At 33.8% G+C, this 17,830-nt stretch overlaps 1 long non-coding RNA gene across 5 annotated transcripts; it reads right to left on the bottom strand.

Moving 5' to 3' along the window:
* Positions 1 to 10,991: 10,991 nt before the first annotated feature.
* On the bottom strand, positions 10,992 to 12,198 carry LOC121127976 (uncharacterized). Of its 5 annotated transcripts, none has more exons than XR_005867986.2 (6): positions 11,909 to 12,193; positions 11,796 to 11,852; positions 11,571 to 11,713; positions 11,429 to 11,522; positions 11,295 to 11,365; positions 10,992 to 11,231 (listed from the first exon to the last, which is right to left on the bottom strand). It is a non-coding gene; the product is annotated as an uncharacterized lncRNA (long non-coding RNA). The 5 variants fall into 5 exon arrangements; XR_005867983.2 differs by having other exon boundaries at positions 11,796 to 11,827; positions 11,909 to 12,190; XR_005867984.2 differs by having other exon boundaries at positions 11,429 to 11,507; positions 11,571 to 11,827; positions 11,909 to 12,198.
* Between the last annotated feature and the right edge of the window lie 5,632 nt (positions 12,199 to 17,830).

The raw sequence follows: 17,830 nt of genomic DNA, 5'->3' as shown, positions 1-17,830 counted from the left end.
AGGATAAGATACATATTGAAATCACGAAAACTATGGTATAGGATCTTAGTATTCTCGGGGGTGCCGTAATAACCTTGACGGCATCTGTGGGCACAATACTTCCATCACACCACCTTAAACGTAACAGTCAGGTTTGGAATCCTGAAGCTTCATGTATAGTTTAACTATCTTTCTCTACTGAAAACAATGTTCAACCAATTTTGAAAAATAAGCCGTGGCTCGGAGTTGGCGCGCTTTTTTATTCATCTGCATGTAATCCAGATAGTTCGAGATGTCCATGTATAAAACAAATATTAATTAATCACAAAAACAATAAGAAGAGGGTGAGAGGAAAGGAAAGAAGAAGATTCTTACTGCATACACTACTGTGTTAGATTTAAAAAAAAAAAACTATTACGATAATTTCATTCTTTACATATAGGGGTATAATGCTATTAACGGGAAGGGAGACTTTGTGGTATCTCCCCAAATATATTATTGTCCGGACCTTTGAAATGATCAATTCTATCTCTATTCTATTGATATATCCAACTAATCTCTTTTGGAGAGGAAATCTCCGTAGTTTTCTGCGACAGTCGCATTTACCGCAGAAATTAGATGAACAACGAAGGAACACGAGAATAATTGGTGCTCTGAGGTTTCTACCGAATCAAAAACCGATTTTATTTGTGAAAATGGATAAGTTGTTCCTTGAAACATTATCGTCGGGATTTATACAAATTAAATCCCCTAAGTTGGCCCTTGTTAAGCTGGAAGCGAATTAAGGTAGGGGTACTCTTTACGACAGGGTACTCTGGGCCTCCGTCCACAAACTCCATTTCCTCAGTCTTGCTCTTCTCACCTCTCTGGACATTGTCGCTAGTCTCAGAGTCCTCTGCAGAAGGAATATTGTTGTTGTTGACTACAGAGAACTGCTCGGGAGAGAAGATTGGTCCGATATCGAGATTAGGAAGTCTTATTCCATGAGAAATCCATCCGCTGGGGTAATTTGATGAGTCGCCATTATTTTCTGTGTCTGCAGTAACTTTCTCTTCAGCAGAAACGGACTTTTCAGATCTTGGTTCAGGCAGTAAGGCCTCAACTGGAGCAGGGCCATCGGGACAGGAGGAGGCAGTGACTGAGGATGAGGATGTAGCAGAGGAAGTTTTCTTAACAGCAAAGTTCAATGTTTTCTGCTTCTTATGATCAATTTTCACTTGATACTTGCAGCTGGGGTCATTCTTATCGAGTTTAACTTTGTGATCATTAAAGTTGTCCTTCTGTATTTCCTTCTGACAGATAGAACAAATCACCAACTCTCTGTTAAAATGCGTTTTCCGCTTCCCGTGATACATTTCTGATAATTAATAAATTACTGCAACAATCCACTCTAAAAAGTACATAACTATTATTTATGTCCCTTTTAAGCAGTAATAATTTAATTTATCTTGTATTCAATGAAACAAATTCTCACGCTCTTAAATATTTCAAGAGTACTCCATACGAAAAATGTTGTGTGTGTCTTTTTTTTTTTTTTTTTTTGGCTGTAAAGTACTTCACATTTGCAACCAGTAACGTTAAACGTAATATCTAACTCAAATATCCACTCAATGTGAAGTACTTTAAATCCATACGAAAAATGTTGTGTGCGTCTTTGTTTTTATTTTTGGCTGTAAAGTACTCTTGAAATAATTGCAGTAATTTATTAATTATCAGAAATGTATCACGGGAGGCAGAAAACGCGTTTTATATTTATATAAAATGACAGGCAAAAAGTTCAATCATTTATATTTATAAAAAATTAAAAAAAAAATTTGGCCCCAATTTTTTAGAGATATAATTTATTAATTTCCGCTAAATGTGCCGGACAAAGCAATTTGTGGTGCAAAGGATTAATCATTTTTTCATTTAAATGACTTGGAAAACGGCCCTGGTCGTAACTGACTCAGTATTATTAGAGTTGGTCAAATGTTTTCTGGAAGTCAATTAGTAGAGATACAAAGCTCTTTTTAATATCTTTCTTTTACAAAGCTCTTTTTAATATCTTTCTTTTTCTCCTCTAACTCTTATAATCTCCATTAAAAATAGTGTGCAAAGATACATACCAACATGCAATGAGAATAATTCTTAGAATTTAAAGGTCTGTCTTTTTTGTACTATATGAAGTCGTCGTTTGTTAGTCAAAAAATTCGTTATTAGAAAAAAGTTATTTTAAGGTCGCTATGGGCTTAAAGGCCAATAAATTGTTACCAGAACTTGTTCTTGAGCCATAATAACCTATATGAAAAATATGATAAATATATCGAAATATTAAATGCAAATGCCTTTGTGTGGGTGTCACGGCCAAGTCTTTTGCAGAAATTTTGAATAAATTTTTTGAGATGAAAAGGTATTGTTTAGGCTAATTGTGTCATTCAAATAATAGGAATTGTTTCAGTAAATATTATATACTTAAAATGAATTGTTTTCATTTTGTATATAGAAAGCACCTACGTATTTATTACAAGACTCATTCTCCTCATAATTAAGCGGTAAAGAACAAAACATTAATTAAGTATTTATCACAAAGAGACAATATTGACTATTGCATTATAGCATTGTTAAAGATGGGATTTTTGGAGCACGATAAGAAGGCGGGAACAATACATATGGAATTACTCAATTAAGACTGCTTGTTAATAATAAGTGCCTGGTAACTGATTAAAGGGAGGGGGGCGGTTGATAATGTGATAAAGTTTGCGGAAATTGTTAAGTATTCTAGGACCCTGGTTTTTAAGTTGGCCAAAATGAAAAAAAATGGAGAAAACCTCTCCAGGATGTTAAGAAGTGGAGGGCATAATTTAAAGAGGGATACGAAGTTCTTGTTATGTGTGGAGAATAATGTGAAGGAGGATACCTGTATGTTGATGAATCGCCTCCCCAACGACTTCTCTGTGACTCTTAGGCCCATCAGAAGGGCAATAAAGCACAACTTGTGATTATTTTCTTCCACAAGGACCCCACAACACCTTCTGACAGAGGAGATGAAAGCCAGGAGGCTCGAGAGGTGCAAGAAAATCCTCACATGTCCAAAGGGCTTACCACACAAATATCCGGCCCAATGGTCCTCGGCTTCGTGGCTTCTGATGAAAAGAAGATGCTTACGTTCTTTTTCAAGGCTGGGCAGTAAATTGGCCAGGAGGCTTGCTATAAGGTGCTTAGTTACACCATCTTGCCATATTTGAATTACAACTACCCAGAGGGTAACTACGCGTGTACTCAGGATGGCACCTCCTCTCACACTTCTACCAAGTGCCAAAAGTTCGGCGCAGAGAACATGGCTAAATTCTGGTGCAAAAAGATATGGCCCCTTCCTAACCAGATTTGAACCCACTTGACTTTTCTATATGGGACACTTTGGAGAGGGAAACCATCAGGATCTCAGACCTAAATTTGGGGACACTAAAGTCATCTATAGTGCCTGCATGGGACAACTTGCCAGATGATTTTGTCATCAACTCCTGCATGGCCTTCAGGCGACGTGTAAAGGCTTGATAATGAAGGTGCCATATTGAGTGAATTTTTTTTGCGAAAACCTTGTGTACATGTTTTGTTAACATTATTTTTTTGGCTATTACTGAAAATATAAAATGATTGATGTATTTCTAAATCCATCTCTTGAGTCCCCGTTTTACTACCGTACCCTGTGTATAATGTAAGTAAAAAGAAATAATATTTCCTTGAAAAATATCAAACTACAGCTTACATATATGAGTCATCAAACGATTTTGCTACATGTTGCTTTTTACCTCCATATGTTAGGACAATTATGATTATCTATCCACTGACCGCTGTAGTATGACAAGATTAACATACCTATAAATGAGTATTTTTTGACTCGTATAACCTCACCTTCTAGTGTAAGAAATATGGATTAATTTTGGATGTTTCACAAATATAAATTCGTTTTTTTCTTAAAATATGGAATCATTTTCGCTGAATTTTCACAAGTATGTATCAATGTAAATATGTCGTAAACAAGTAGCAAGCAAAAATGTGAAGTTGCATTTTTAAATGAAGGCAAAGCAAAACAATATTTGTCATGAAGATAATTATTTAAATTTTGATCATCCATCGGGCGACGACAGGATGAAAATTCATCGTAGGAAAACTACCAGACTTCATAAGAGAGCAGAGTTAACTTCTTCTTTGCAATGAAGCTTCCAGGATTGCAATAATGAAGAAATCCATAAACGATGAGTAGGCAACTTCAAAATTTCATTTGTAATTAATAATTACTATATTTTTGTTTGTGCGAAAGGTGGCATTATATATTGTCTATTAGAATTGTCTGATTGTGATATCAATTAATATTATATATTACGAGGTGTGACGTTATTATTGTTACATTGAAATGGTAAAGATTATTAAGATAATGTTGTCTATTTGCTAGTACATCCCCATAAAAAATAGGATGAATCAAAAAATACAAAATGGAACGAAAATCCTTGAGTATGTATATTTTTTAAGTAGGTATTTTTTAAACAAAACATGGAATATTAATTAGCTTATAATATGATGTTTCATATCACTATGAATGACGAATAAGTTATAAAGGTCTAACCAAGAGTGTCTTTTTCATCATTTTTTAGCCTAAAAATGGAAATATATCGAGTTCAGAACAAGATACAGAATCAATAAAAACATTTTATAATAATATAAAACCTTTTTACATGAATTTTATTCTTTGTACTTCAATCTAGTGATTGTATTAATAATGAAAAATGACTCTGAACGATAAAAGTCTGGAATTACTATAATCTCAGATATTTTTAAAATTTGACATGCTAGATAAAAACTGAGATCTGTTTTAGACTCTGTACTTAAAGATAAATGAAGCTTTTGGGTTAATTTTATTGGTAGAAATTTCGTGTTCCCCTTTATAATACTTTAATATCACTGTATAGTGCATTGAAATTATATTTATATGAGTGCCACTTACTATTGCTTGAAATAAAGATTGTGGGTAGGTCAAGGCTACATCTCTTCTCAGCACAATGAAGATATTTCAACCACTCATTCTAATAATAGGCTTATAATAAATAATATAAAAACATCCAAGACAGATACCAGTAGGTTTGCACATGCATGCTGATTCTTCATTGTTTCTTGCACGGTGATGATTGTAGAATTTATAAATTAGTGCATGATTAAATAACCTCCCAGCAAGTGTTAATCCTGGATTTCTAGAAAACTACGGAAACTTGTAGTGGGCACTGTGTATCATATTTATCAAAATCTACTTAATAATCCATGGAATATTATTTAAAGCACTCAGGACCTCATATTATTCAGAATGTATCAATATCTGGGATCCCTATTGAAATGTTTTGCAATTATTTTAATTACAGTCCCGAAAACTTTTCATATTTTGGATAAAAAGGCTGAATTCAGTATAAAAACTGAATATTCTCTGCATGAATTTTGCCCAACTAAATTCTTTAGTAATATCACATACATTAACGTTACATTTTATCTCAATTTTAAAAGGTAAATGGGTAACATTGAATATAAAATTATATTTCTTTTAGCGCATGTTGACGAAGATAACAACAGCGAAGATGACGATAAGATGTAAAAATAGTGTCCGAAAAAATGAGATCTGCAAAAGCACATGTCAATTTAAAACATTTAACTGTAGTAGTAACATCATTTCTTGTTTAAGAAACAAAGCACAGTGAGCTGGAGCAGCATAGTTTTGAAGAAAAAAATATATACCATCAAAATGCCACCCGAAACTCAAAAGCTGTGACATCTGGCTTTCAGAATCTATTGAGAATAAAGTATTCTAAGCAAGGAACCATAGTTGTCAACTTTGTAATTTCTAAATGTGATCAAAAACATGATTTTAAACCACATACAAAATGTTTTTTTCAATTTGTTGAAGCTTCTGGTCGCCATCTATCTGATTATTATTTTTTCTCATATTATTCCTTATCTTGTCGATATCCTTCTAAGCTCTCAGAATTAGCATAAAATCTCACATGTAGGGTTTTATACCAATTCAAAACAAAACTAAACAAAGGATAATAAATGTTCACATTTAGTATCTTTTGTTCCTTTGTTAATTAACAATGTAATCTCCAGCCATCTTATTGCGTTGTTGATGTGCACTGGAAATAAATAACGTGCTAATTCGATTTTAAATGCGTAAATAGTCATATCATACGGCATATTATTTCATTGTTTTTCGGGGAACAAGGTGCCTTCAAATGGAAATCATAAGGCACATTGTGTAAAGGTTTTTATGGCATGTTTTAGAAAAGCTAGCTTGAGGCCTCTCTCAGAGGATCAAAAGCTCAAGGTCAACGATTTCGTTTTCAGTGACTACATGGACTATTCATGACTATCTTCCATCTGCAATTCCTGCCGCTTCTTCGTGAGGAAGCAGAGTCAGCAGAGAAGTTCTACCTCAAAGTCACATGCAATTCAAGCGAATCTTAAGTTCTTGGTGGTTATAGATTACTTCAACAACCTTTCCATCCTCAGGAGGGGCAACCCTAACCCCAAAGTTGATTGTTACTGTTACATTTGTGAGATCGGTAATTCAACCAAAAATACTATTGATTCCCCTGTTTCTCTCGGCATGCCCACAAATATCGGAATATTCTCAAAATCTGTTCTAAATGCCACCAGGAGTTCGGAAAAGGTATGAGGCATACCTGCTATCTGATAGCATGGTCTTCTAACATTCTCACAAAAATGTTACCGTAAGGAAAATGCCAACTTGTCAATGCTAAACTCAGTTATCTGACACCATTTTGTTCTATTGTTGTTGTCTTGTCAACAACAACTCTGGACGCCCATCCCACGTTCAGATGGGTGGAAGCTTACTTCAAACTAACTGAAGCCAGAGATCGATATTCTGTCAATCTGTCAGGTTACCAGACCCTTCATGTTGCCAAATCATAGAGGGTAGAACTTGGTAGGTTTTTGGTTTAGCCAAAACTTCAGATGATTTTGACGGAGAGATGAGTTAAATGTCAAAAGAGAAAAGAATGTTCTAATCTGTAAGGATGTCAAGTGCTTCATTCAGTTTATTGTCAGTAGTAAGAACATTATTGGAGACAATGACATCAATCTTAGAATAGATAGATTGGGAGGTTTCTTAAAGGTTTGCCTCATTGTGATACAGAAAAAGAATTTTCCAGCAGACCCATCCAGGACCTCAAAAACTCGGGGGTGAAGCGCTTGTTTTCCTGGCGGTACTCCCAATGCTATAGAGACTTACGAAAACGTACGTATCCTCTTTTCTGCCTAAAAGCATCTCTTCCTTGGACTTTATTGCTTCGATGGACTTGAAGATGTGCACCATCGTTCTTGGATTTTAGTCTTGCAGTTCTAAGCATCTTTGCTATGTCTGTGAGGCTTTCAATCCTTTCAAAAATACCGAGCTTCCAAGGACTCCTGGTCGTATCAAGGAGCTGGTAATGAAGTTAAAAAAAGCGGGGTTCTCTCGCCTCTAAAGCTAAAGACTTCAAGAATTGCGTACATTAATATATTTTTGATCATCCCTCTGAAACTCTAACAGAGGAGGTCCTTGATCTTCCAGAGCTTCGCCTACTTCTGGGTGCAGGAAACAAGTTGCTTGATTCGCTAAACAAGGCTTGGGGAGAAGAAAACGGCTACAATTGGGTGCCATGTACGGGATTGTCAGCCTCAGGTACCAAGGTGATGGTATGGAGGGAAACCGGGTAAGAGACAGTTAAAAAAGGCTTCATTTATGGGTTCAGAGCTATCTGATAGTCTGAAGGGTTTATGCTCAGTTCATGGCACACGAGAAGCTCTTGCTTTAAACAAAGTTTCCTCCTCAAACTCAGGGAGGATATTGAGAGTTTTGGGAGAGCCTGCTCACAGGTTGGACCAGAAAACACTCAAAAAATCCAAATTATTTTGAGCCATATTGGTGATTTCTGTGTGAGGAAGGGAAGGAGACTCGGTTACTTCAAGTCAAAGGCTTGAGTCTCATCTCATCATGCATTGACTCACATCTTCAGCAAAGTCAAGACAGAAGAAGATGACTCTGAGTACCTGAATAGAGTTCTCAAAGCAATCGTCATGTTCAATAGTCAGAAGTTGTAATGTAACTTCTACTAGTCATTAAATACTTGTAATCAACAGTTCTACAGTACTTAATCAAAATAAAATATCCCCATATGTTTAAAATCTTTTAAAAGTTATCATATAATAATAAGGATAATGCAAACGAGAATAAAATTGAGCACTCAGCTTAAAAGTGCAAGAGATAGTTTATTGATCCAAATATCAGAGTGTGCGAGAATAATACTGAAGGGAACAAATTTAAAAAATAACAAAAAAACCTCCACATAAATAAGTGGAAGAGGGGGGAAAATTCGTATAAATCCACCGCCTCAATTAGATGATGGTATAGAATATCAAGATCTTATTGATTGGAAGGCATTATGGAATAATTATGTTATGTTAATGGGAATGAGTTACCAAGATGATATTAAAAAAGAAAAGAGTGATTAAATCATTTTGCAGTCCAGATATACTTAATCAAATAGAACATGCAATGTCTATTGAAATAGAAGACAGGGGTGAGATGGTGAGAGATGTTATGGAACGAATAGGAGTTTACCTACGAAATAAAGACAAATATCGCTTTGGAACGAGTCAAATTAGTGGATGAAAACAAGGGGAGAATGAAAATTTTGATTTATTTTATACGTTGCTTTGTTGCCAAGCCAAATATGCAGGACTCAGAGAAATGACATTTGAAGATTGGATGTCTACAAGTGCGAAGAAACTAGAAAACTACTTTTATCAAAATCACCTATAATGTCTTTGTCAGAAGTGATATCAATATGTCGTAGTGAAGAGAAAGGCAAAGTTGAAGAAGAAGCTCTTTCGAGAAAATCATCGTATCCAATATCAAGTAACGAGAAAAAAACTCAAAAAGAGAGGGAGTTCAAGTAAAGAAGTGCCCATATTGTGGTTACGATTTCCATCAAAAAGGTGAAAAATGTTCAGCATACGGTAAAAGGTGTAACAATTGTCTGAGAAGAGGACATTATAGAAGGGTGTGCAAATTCAAGAGAAACGTAATTCGAACTAGTGTAATTAGTGTGAATGGTGTGGAGAAAATAAAAAAAGAGAATTATATCTCTCGATGTTAGTTGTGAGGAAAAAATTATTGGGAAAATCAAAGTAATCCCTGATACAGGAGCTGAAGTATCAATTATAAATTAAGGCAGTTTAAGAAAATTGGAGTTATGGAAGAAAATGGCAAAATACAGTAGTAAGGAAGATTTTTTTGGTGATGAAGGATCAAAATTGAGAATCATTGGAAAATATTTCTTACATTTACACTAAAAACAGTGAGAGTGAAAGATACAGTAATAGTATGTGAACGTGTTCCAGAGTTATACTTTTCACGAAGAGTATGTAGAGAATTTCAATTAATTCCAAAGAAATTCACCATCCAAATTCAAGTGGCATCATTGAGGATATGTAATAAGCGATCTGTTGAATATACTAAACGTGCATTGATGGACGAGTTGAATGATGTTTTTTTACGGAGAATAATTAAAACCTATGAAAATTCATTTAAAAGAAAACTACAATCCTTATGCGATTAATATAGCAAGAACAATTCCATATGCGTATAGAGAAGAAGTCAACATAGAAATTGATATCATGGAGAAAATGGGAATTATAAGTAAAGTTGGTGACAAGGCTGTAGATTGGTGTCACCCTTGATTTTGGTTGTTCCAAAATCAAACAGGAAAGTACGATTGTGTATTGACATGAAGAAATTGAATGATCAATTAGCTAGACCAATTCATCCTGTAATGACACCAAGAGATATTGTGTCAAGTGTACCAGGGATATATGATTTTTTTACTGTTATGGATGCAAAACAGGAATATTGGCAAATGGAGTTGGACAAGAAATATCTCGGGAATTGACATGTTTTATGACACCTTGGGGAAGATATATTTTGAATAGAGCTCCAATGGGATTTATTGCCTACGAGGGGAGGAAGATTTAGAAGGTTTGACTGATACGTACAAAGTTTTTGACGATATTTTGACAGTTTCAAACAGTTTCGTAGATTGTGTGCAAAAAGTATGAAGAATTTTAGAAAGACGTAGTGAGAAGAAAATTACATTAAATCCAACAAAGTTTACATTTGCACAACCTAGGGTAATGTTTTGTGAGTATTTTATATCTCAAACAGGGAATTGAAGCTAATCCTGTTAAATTTAAGTGCAATAAAAAAGTTTCTAGCACAATCATCAAGGAAAAATCTCAAGTTTTAGTTTTTAGTCAATTTTCTTCGAAGATCAGTAAATTGGTGAGTCCTTTGAGGGAATATCTTCTAAAGTTGAATTCATATGGACAAGAAATCATGGAATGGCTATTTGAAAAGATGCCTTAATATCTCCATCTATATTGGGTCTATTCAATCCAAAGTTGGAAACGAGAATAGAAACTGATACTTCAAAAGTTAATGATTTGGGATTTGTATTAAGACAAAAGAATAAAGAAGGATGGAAATTGGTACAATGTGGACCTCGTTTTTTGTCGAACGCAGAAACTAGTTATGCTATGATTGAACTAGAATGGTTAGGTATGTTGTGGGCAATCAAAAATGTCATGTGTTCTTGGCAGGATTACTAACGTTCGGCGTTATTACGGATCACAATCCGTTGGTTCCTATTCTTAACAATTATACATTAGATATGCTTGAAAATGTTAGACTGATTAGATATAAAATGAAGTTAGCTTTGTATCAGTTTAAGACAGAATGGAGGACAGGGAAGAATCATGAAATTGTAGATGAGTTATCAAGAGCACCGCATCATTACCATAAGAGGATAATGAATTAGATCAAGAAATAGGTCATCATAGAGATAAGATAATCCGATTAGCAGTGATAAAGATTCCCGATTTTGAAGAAGATTAGAGATTAGTGGGTCCAATGATTGAAGAAACTCGTAAAGAAGTTTGTTGAGACCGAGAATATATTGATTTAATTTGCGCAATTGAAATAGGTTTGATAAAACACACAATTGAATCATTTGTGAAAATATTACATGAGTAGAGCAAAGAAGATGGTGTTATTCTTTATAAGGATAGGCTAGTAATTCCAAGAAATAAGCGGTGTGATGTTCTTCAGAGGTTACATCGTGCACATCAAGGGATCGAGAGAACGAAGAGAAGAGCGAGGCAGACAGTAACTTGGCCTGGAATGAATAAAGATATTGAAAGAATAGTACAATCATGTAAAAAATGTATTGAGAAGTTACCAAGTATCGGAGGGGAGCCAATGATGAGAGATCTAATTCGGATGAGACCTTTCGAAAATACGTCAGCAGATCTGTTTGAGTATCAAGGGAGACATTATTTGGTGTATGGAGAGATATTATCTGGATACCCTTACATGGAGGAATTTAGAAGAGTCCCGACTTCAGGGGAAGTTATAGTTGTGCTGAGGAAGATATTTTCATGAACAGGAATTCCTGTCAAATTAAGGACTGACCAAGGACCTCAATTTAATTCTAAAGCCTTTCAAAAATTCTTACCTAAGTGGGGAGTAACATAGGAACCATCATCACCTCATTATCCACAAAGTAATGGCCACGCGGAGTCTATGGTGAAGGCAATGAAAACTCTTCTTTATAAGGTTGGAGGAATATTAATTTCCGACGAGTTTATCCATGGAATCCTAGAATTCAGAAATACGCTGAGAGTGGACAGAAGGTCACCTAATGATATTTTATATGGGCATCAATTAAGATCATGCATACTTGTTTATTAGAAATGTTACGTTCCGATGTTACTAGACAGGGAAGAAAAATATAGAACTAATTTAAAAATGATGCGTAGAAAAGAGAAGGAGAAGATTAGTTGTTCGATTTACCGGAAATTAATTAGTGTTGGAGAGATTGTAACTGTTTAAAATTATACGATGGGCAGATCATGGAAGAATTATTGCTAAAAGAAATAATCGAAAATATTAAGTCAAATTGGATTCAGGACAAAGGTTATGGAGAAATAGACGTTTCCTAGGAATTAAAAAGGGGGAAATGGAATGTGGGAGTGAAGATAAAAGTGAAAATGAGCTTGGAGTAAGATGATCTGAGAGAATTCAAAAGAGTTTTGAATTGAGGAAGGAGATGATGTGATATGTATCGAGCTAGTTTATCTAAGATTTATTATCTTCATGTAAATATAAAGTATTCTGTGTGATGTACATATGTATTAATCTAGAATAAAGTTAGTTGTATAATGAGAGCTATTGGGGTCAATTCATTATAAGTGATCTGAACACAATATGTTTCATAACTTCAAATAAAATTGATTGAATTTTCATGCTTTTTGACCACTATTTAGGATACAATCATTTAATACCACTTAAAAGAGTTGTCCTTTTTTCGACTAGGACACATACATATACTTTAGATTTTTATCATTTGTTTTACCATGTTTACAAAAACAAATTTATTGGAGTCGTGGAATATTTATGCGAAACTGTTTATTGTGATAAACAGTTATACATATTTTCAAAAATTGAATTGATCAAACTTGCATGATATTTGTGCATTATGTTTAGAAAACTGCCGTGATTACAGTTAGTATTACCACACCTCATCTTGCAGCCTCATTTGTCAAATAATAACTTTGATGTATGTATCATAATAAGCAAGTGTAATCTTTTTGTCACCATTTTGGTACCCGTATGTCTTATTATGACTCTTGTAAAGTTCCTTGATGTAATAGAGCTCAGGGATCAATTTGAAGTCTTTGTGAGTAATTTTTTTAGGGGGAGGGGACCTCATTTCTCCGAACAAATATTTGTGTCGTCTTGGTTTTTTTTTTTTTTTTTTGTACTATACATTGATGCAAGTTTTGACCATGTACTCTATGGTGTGAAATAAAGAGTAAATTCAACGTTTTTTTGGGGCCAGTCTTTGTTTTTTATGATTTCCTGGCATAGTACTATACACTGATGCAAGTTTTGTCCATGTGCCTTATGGTATCAAATAAAAGTCCAGAGGGTAGGTGTCTGGAGGCCAAACCCAGGTGGGCAGGCATGTAGGCTGACAATTTTTTTGTTCTAGGTGACTTTAGTAAATTAAGGGGTCAAACCTTCTGCACCTTATGGGGTAAAATCTTACGTTGTAGGCTCCCTGACAATGAAGATTTGTTCGAAGTTTTAATTGCTAGTCCGCGCTGGATTCAAAGTAGAATTAAGGATCGACATCTGAGTAAATATCCCTATTCCCTTGTTCCTGTCCTTCTCCCCCTCGTCACAGCTACTTATAGCTGATCTAATGAAACGTCATGACAACAAAGCTGCTCTCCTTCAAAATGTTATTTTACCATGTTGATTTCCCCTTTCTTTTTTTAGCATGCCTAAATAGCTCCCGATATCACTGCAGATGTGGCTCCAAACACTAATTAAGACAAATACAGATGCTATGATCGATGTATATAATATATTCTTTTTATTAACACTAGTATTAAGTAAAAATATATGATTTTAAAGATCCCAAAACTCCCTCGGATCTTTTTTAATATCCGTAAAGTTAGAGTACCCAAAGCCTGTTTGGGTCTCAGGTCTTTTTGGACAATACAAGTTTACTTATACCGTAGTCAGATACTTCGGATCCGGGTCAAAGACCCGTCCTATTTCTAGTTACAAATCCCTAGATTGCGTAATAATTACATTTAACAAACCTCGCTAATAGTTCTTTCTTTCGGATTAACATGGTAGATCGAAGAGTTCTTTATTATGTCTTCCTTATAACAGAAAAGTCCAGCTTGAACAGGACTATAAGTATTCATTGCGTTATATAGACATAAAATATTGTGGTTACTATGTATGGTATGTGCCTACATCGTATATGTTGCTATATACTATGGATTGGTGATTAGAAATTCATGAAGAAATATTACAATAAAGAGATTAGTTAAATACTAATGAGCATGAAATATATGTATTGCATAAAACATTATAAGTAGATTTTGAGTATAAATGACATAGCAATTAGTAAATCGATTAAGCCTCACTATTTTTGTGGTATTAAATATTAAACAGTGGAATAAATTATTAATAAACACGCTATTATTTTATAAAGTAATATTATGTAACAAGTTTTATTTATGTATTTCAAATATTAATTCGGTCATGATAAACAATCACTAAAGTGTGGAATTACATCCAACTGTTTAACTACAACTTTGTAATAGTATGATATATACAGTTATTACAATTATATGTACATAAATAATTAATTTATTAAAAAAAGTTTAACCAAGGTAGGGTTGCTGGAATCAAAGAGCTATAAAACGGTATCTGGAGGATTCGCATTTAACATTTTTGCCTTGGCCGTTTCCGCCTTGTACTTATTAGCCTTGTGACTCTTTTGCCTTGCGACGCTTTCGCCTATTGACGGGTTCGCCTTGTACTGTTTTGCCCTGTAACGTTTTCGCATTGACTTTTTTGCCTTGGATAATAATAGAGAGAATATATTAATTAAATATTTTTTGTTCAATTTTTACCGTTGTACTATTCCAGATTTGAGAAATTAATAAAAAAAAGGTAAACACGCTAGACAATCACAATTTTTTAAACCTTAATACGTAGGATTCAAAATATTGGGAAGGAATTACGGAATACTACTGCTATGGTCCGTTGCGAAGAATAATTGGCATTCATATGTAGTCCATTTCTTCATCAAAATGCCATGAAGAGATATTGGAATCCCTACTTACATCCATGACTGTACTAGAGCAATAGATCAAGATGGAGACCTCGTCATTCGAAGTCTGCATGCATTTGTGAATATATTATAAAATTAAACGAAACTTAAGCAAATTGTGCAATTGCTAGGCTAAGCTTCCTAAGACATCATGAAAATTTCCTCCGCAGGATGCTGGAACCGGAGATATCTTTGATGTGCAATAATTTATAAACTTGTTTCGGACAATATCATCTTTCAGTTCCTTTCCTTAAGGGATACAGAAGAATAAGATCATGAATTTCTATCTCACTAAGTTCCTTCAAATAGGGAGAAGGACGTCCGACTAAACTTAAGACAAACACTAGGATCTGTAGTTATATAATAAAAATTATATTTATTACTAATCGCTTTATATAAGATATCTCATTTGGTCTTTAGTTTTTGATATTTTTAGATGGATTGCAGATATAACACCGAAATCTTGTTAATTATTGATAAATTAAGTTTGATTGATTGTTGAGGTAAGTTTGGGGACCCAGTATTTATATTTATAATTGTTTCAAATCATTTATGTATATTATTAGTTAATTAATTATATTTCCCTTCTGTATTTGTTATTTTAGTATCAATAATAATTAATCGACTTAAAACGTTAACGAACTTTAAATTTTTAAAAACTAATAGGCTTTTAATTTTATTTTTTTTGGTTCTACTAAATTAAATTTATCAGCAATTTTTTTTTAATCATAACTTATGTATAACTTTTTGATTTTGGTGCAAGTTCTTTTGGATTATTAAGGTAACGAAGGATGAAATAGAAGTATTTATTCAATGGATAAACATATAGAATATAGTCACTGTTAGGGGTTTTTAAATGTTTCATCCTATTTTTTAACATAAATTACATCCTCATTAATTTAATTTATAATTTTATAGTCATTAGCCACAAGGCAAAAGCGTTACAAGGTGAATACATTCAAGGCAGACAGGTTTAAGACGAATTATCATAGAACACTTTAGAACAAAGTAACGCCTATTAGCTTTCTTCGCTTTTATTTTATTCAATCATTCCGTAGAACTGATGAATGGTGAAAAAGACCGGACCGATTAGAAAAAAGGGGAAGGAAAAAAAATGGGTATGTAGTTCTAAGACCGATCCAACGGTAATTAGTATCCATGTTCCTAGGAAAGATGCACCGTTTTATGACACAAAAGATGACGTAACTTTATCATTTTCTCTCATGACGTATGCCACTTTTCTTTCCTGCACATATCTATGGTTGGGTCGGTCCATTATCAGTAAAGTCGATAACGTGATCGACTCACTCGGTCGGTCCAAAAAAATGAACCAATAATAAAACTCTTGTCACGTGAATCGGTCTTGCATTGGTTTGCCGACACAAGACGTAAACCACATAGGAAAGAAACTTTTATAATTATAAAACTGGCCTGCGGACACACAGGAATGCTCTTAAGGAAATCGCAACAAAATGAATTATCATAATTCATATATTGTAGTATTTAAAAAACAGTGTGTGACGTCACATATTTTCTTTTTCTAATTTATATCAGTCCAGACTGCGGTCCATCGACTCACTCAATTTAGACGGATGGGTAGTTAGCCCGGTTCATTCAGTTCAGACCGACCCAACATTACTCATAATTCACTAATTTAATTTAGTTAAAAGAGTGAGTTCATAGAGGTTGCATATTTTTTCATATAGTAATATTAAAGTCTACTCAATCCCCAGGACAAAAAAGTTATCGTATGGTCAACTACATTTGGAAAATTTGAACACTTTTTGTTCGTTTCCCTAATTGGTTGATATTTTTGGCTGGAACCAATTCATAAATGAGACCAACGATATAATTACCTTTTTTATAATGTGGTGCTTTAATCAGGCTGTAGAAGTATTATAGAGGTGGGCGTGGTTTCATTCTAGAGGCAAGATCAATAGGTTTTCCTGGAAATACAGTCAGTTGCTATCTTACCTTGGATGAGTGAAGAATGTGCGTTTGCCAAAGAAAAAAAAATATTGTTAAAAATATAATTGACATAATATTTTATAAAATTAAACTAATTGCAGTTTTGCTCCTGACTTTTTATTGGTGCAACTTATGTGGAGCAGTTAATAGCTCTAATTGCTAATAAAAAATAATGATTTTTTAAAATTCATTTTCACAATTTGAAATTTGTAAAGTTATTTGAACGCAATTAGATAATGATGCTAGAGACCTAAATAATTCTTGCCATCAGATTTTCTGCCATGCAAGAACTTGAAATTAGTGCAGTTTGTGCAAAGCAAGTAGTTATTATACAAAACTATTTTTATAAAAACTTTTAAGTAATTGTTAATATCTAATTATGTAATTCACTAATCCACATCCACAGGAATACCACCTATATGAAATATCTGTTTAAAAAAAACCTTTGATTTTCTATTATCATTATGAAGCAAAAAAAATAAGATAAAACTTGTCTTATTGCTTTTTGGAAAAAGAAGCTATGTTGCCGCAGCCTGTATTAATGACGCTATAATCACATAATTTTTCAATTTTTGTTGGGAGATCTTAAATGTTACTGTCATCCCAATCCTGATCGTACAAAAGATTTTTAAGACTCTTGCAGAGGCTCTTATGTCTCAAACAGGTCGCTGAAGTGGCTGTGTGAGCACTGCTATGACTTAATTGGGAAGGAAATATAGCCTCCAGCAGTCCGGATCTTAATCTAATGGGTTATTCTGTCCAGGGCTATGTTGAATCTTAAATAAATTAAACTCTCTTATTCTGCACATCTAGAAGACAATCACCAACTAGCCAAGGAAGTACTACCTCATCAACACTTGACAACTTAAATATTTTTGAAAAATGTGCTGATTTGATCTTAACACCTTTTATAGATTTAATCTATAGCCTTATTGTTTTTGTAGTTTTAAATGTCGAAACAAGGATGTTATCGAACAAATTTGACTTGACTTGATTTGTAATGATTGCTAACTACTAAGTTTGATTAAATTGCAAAAGGTTTTCATTAAATCTATATATACTCGTATATATTTATGGGATTTAAAATCAATAAAATAACACACTTTGAG

Source organism: Lepeophtheirus salmonis, chromosome 13, assembly GCF_016086655.4.
Source record: "Lepeophtheirus salmonis chromosome 13, UVic_Lsal_1.4, whole genome shotgun sequence".
Lineage (NCBI taxonomy): Eukaryota > Metazoa > Arthropoda > Copepoda > Siphonostomatoida > Caligidae > Lepeophtheirus > Lepeophtheirus salmonis.
Note: the sequence above shows the minus strand (reverse complement) of the source record. Positions and strands in the feature narration are given on the sequence as shown.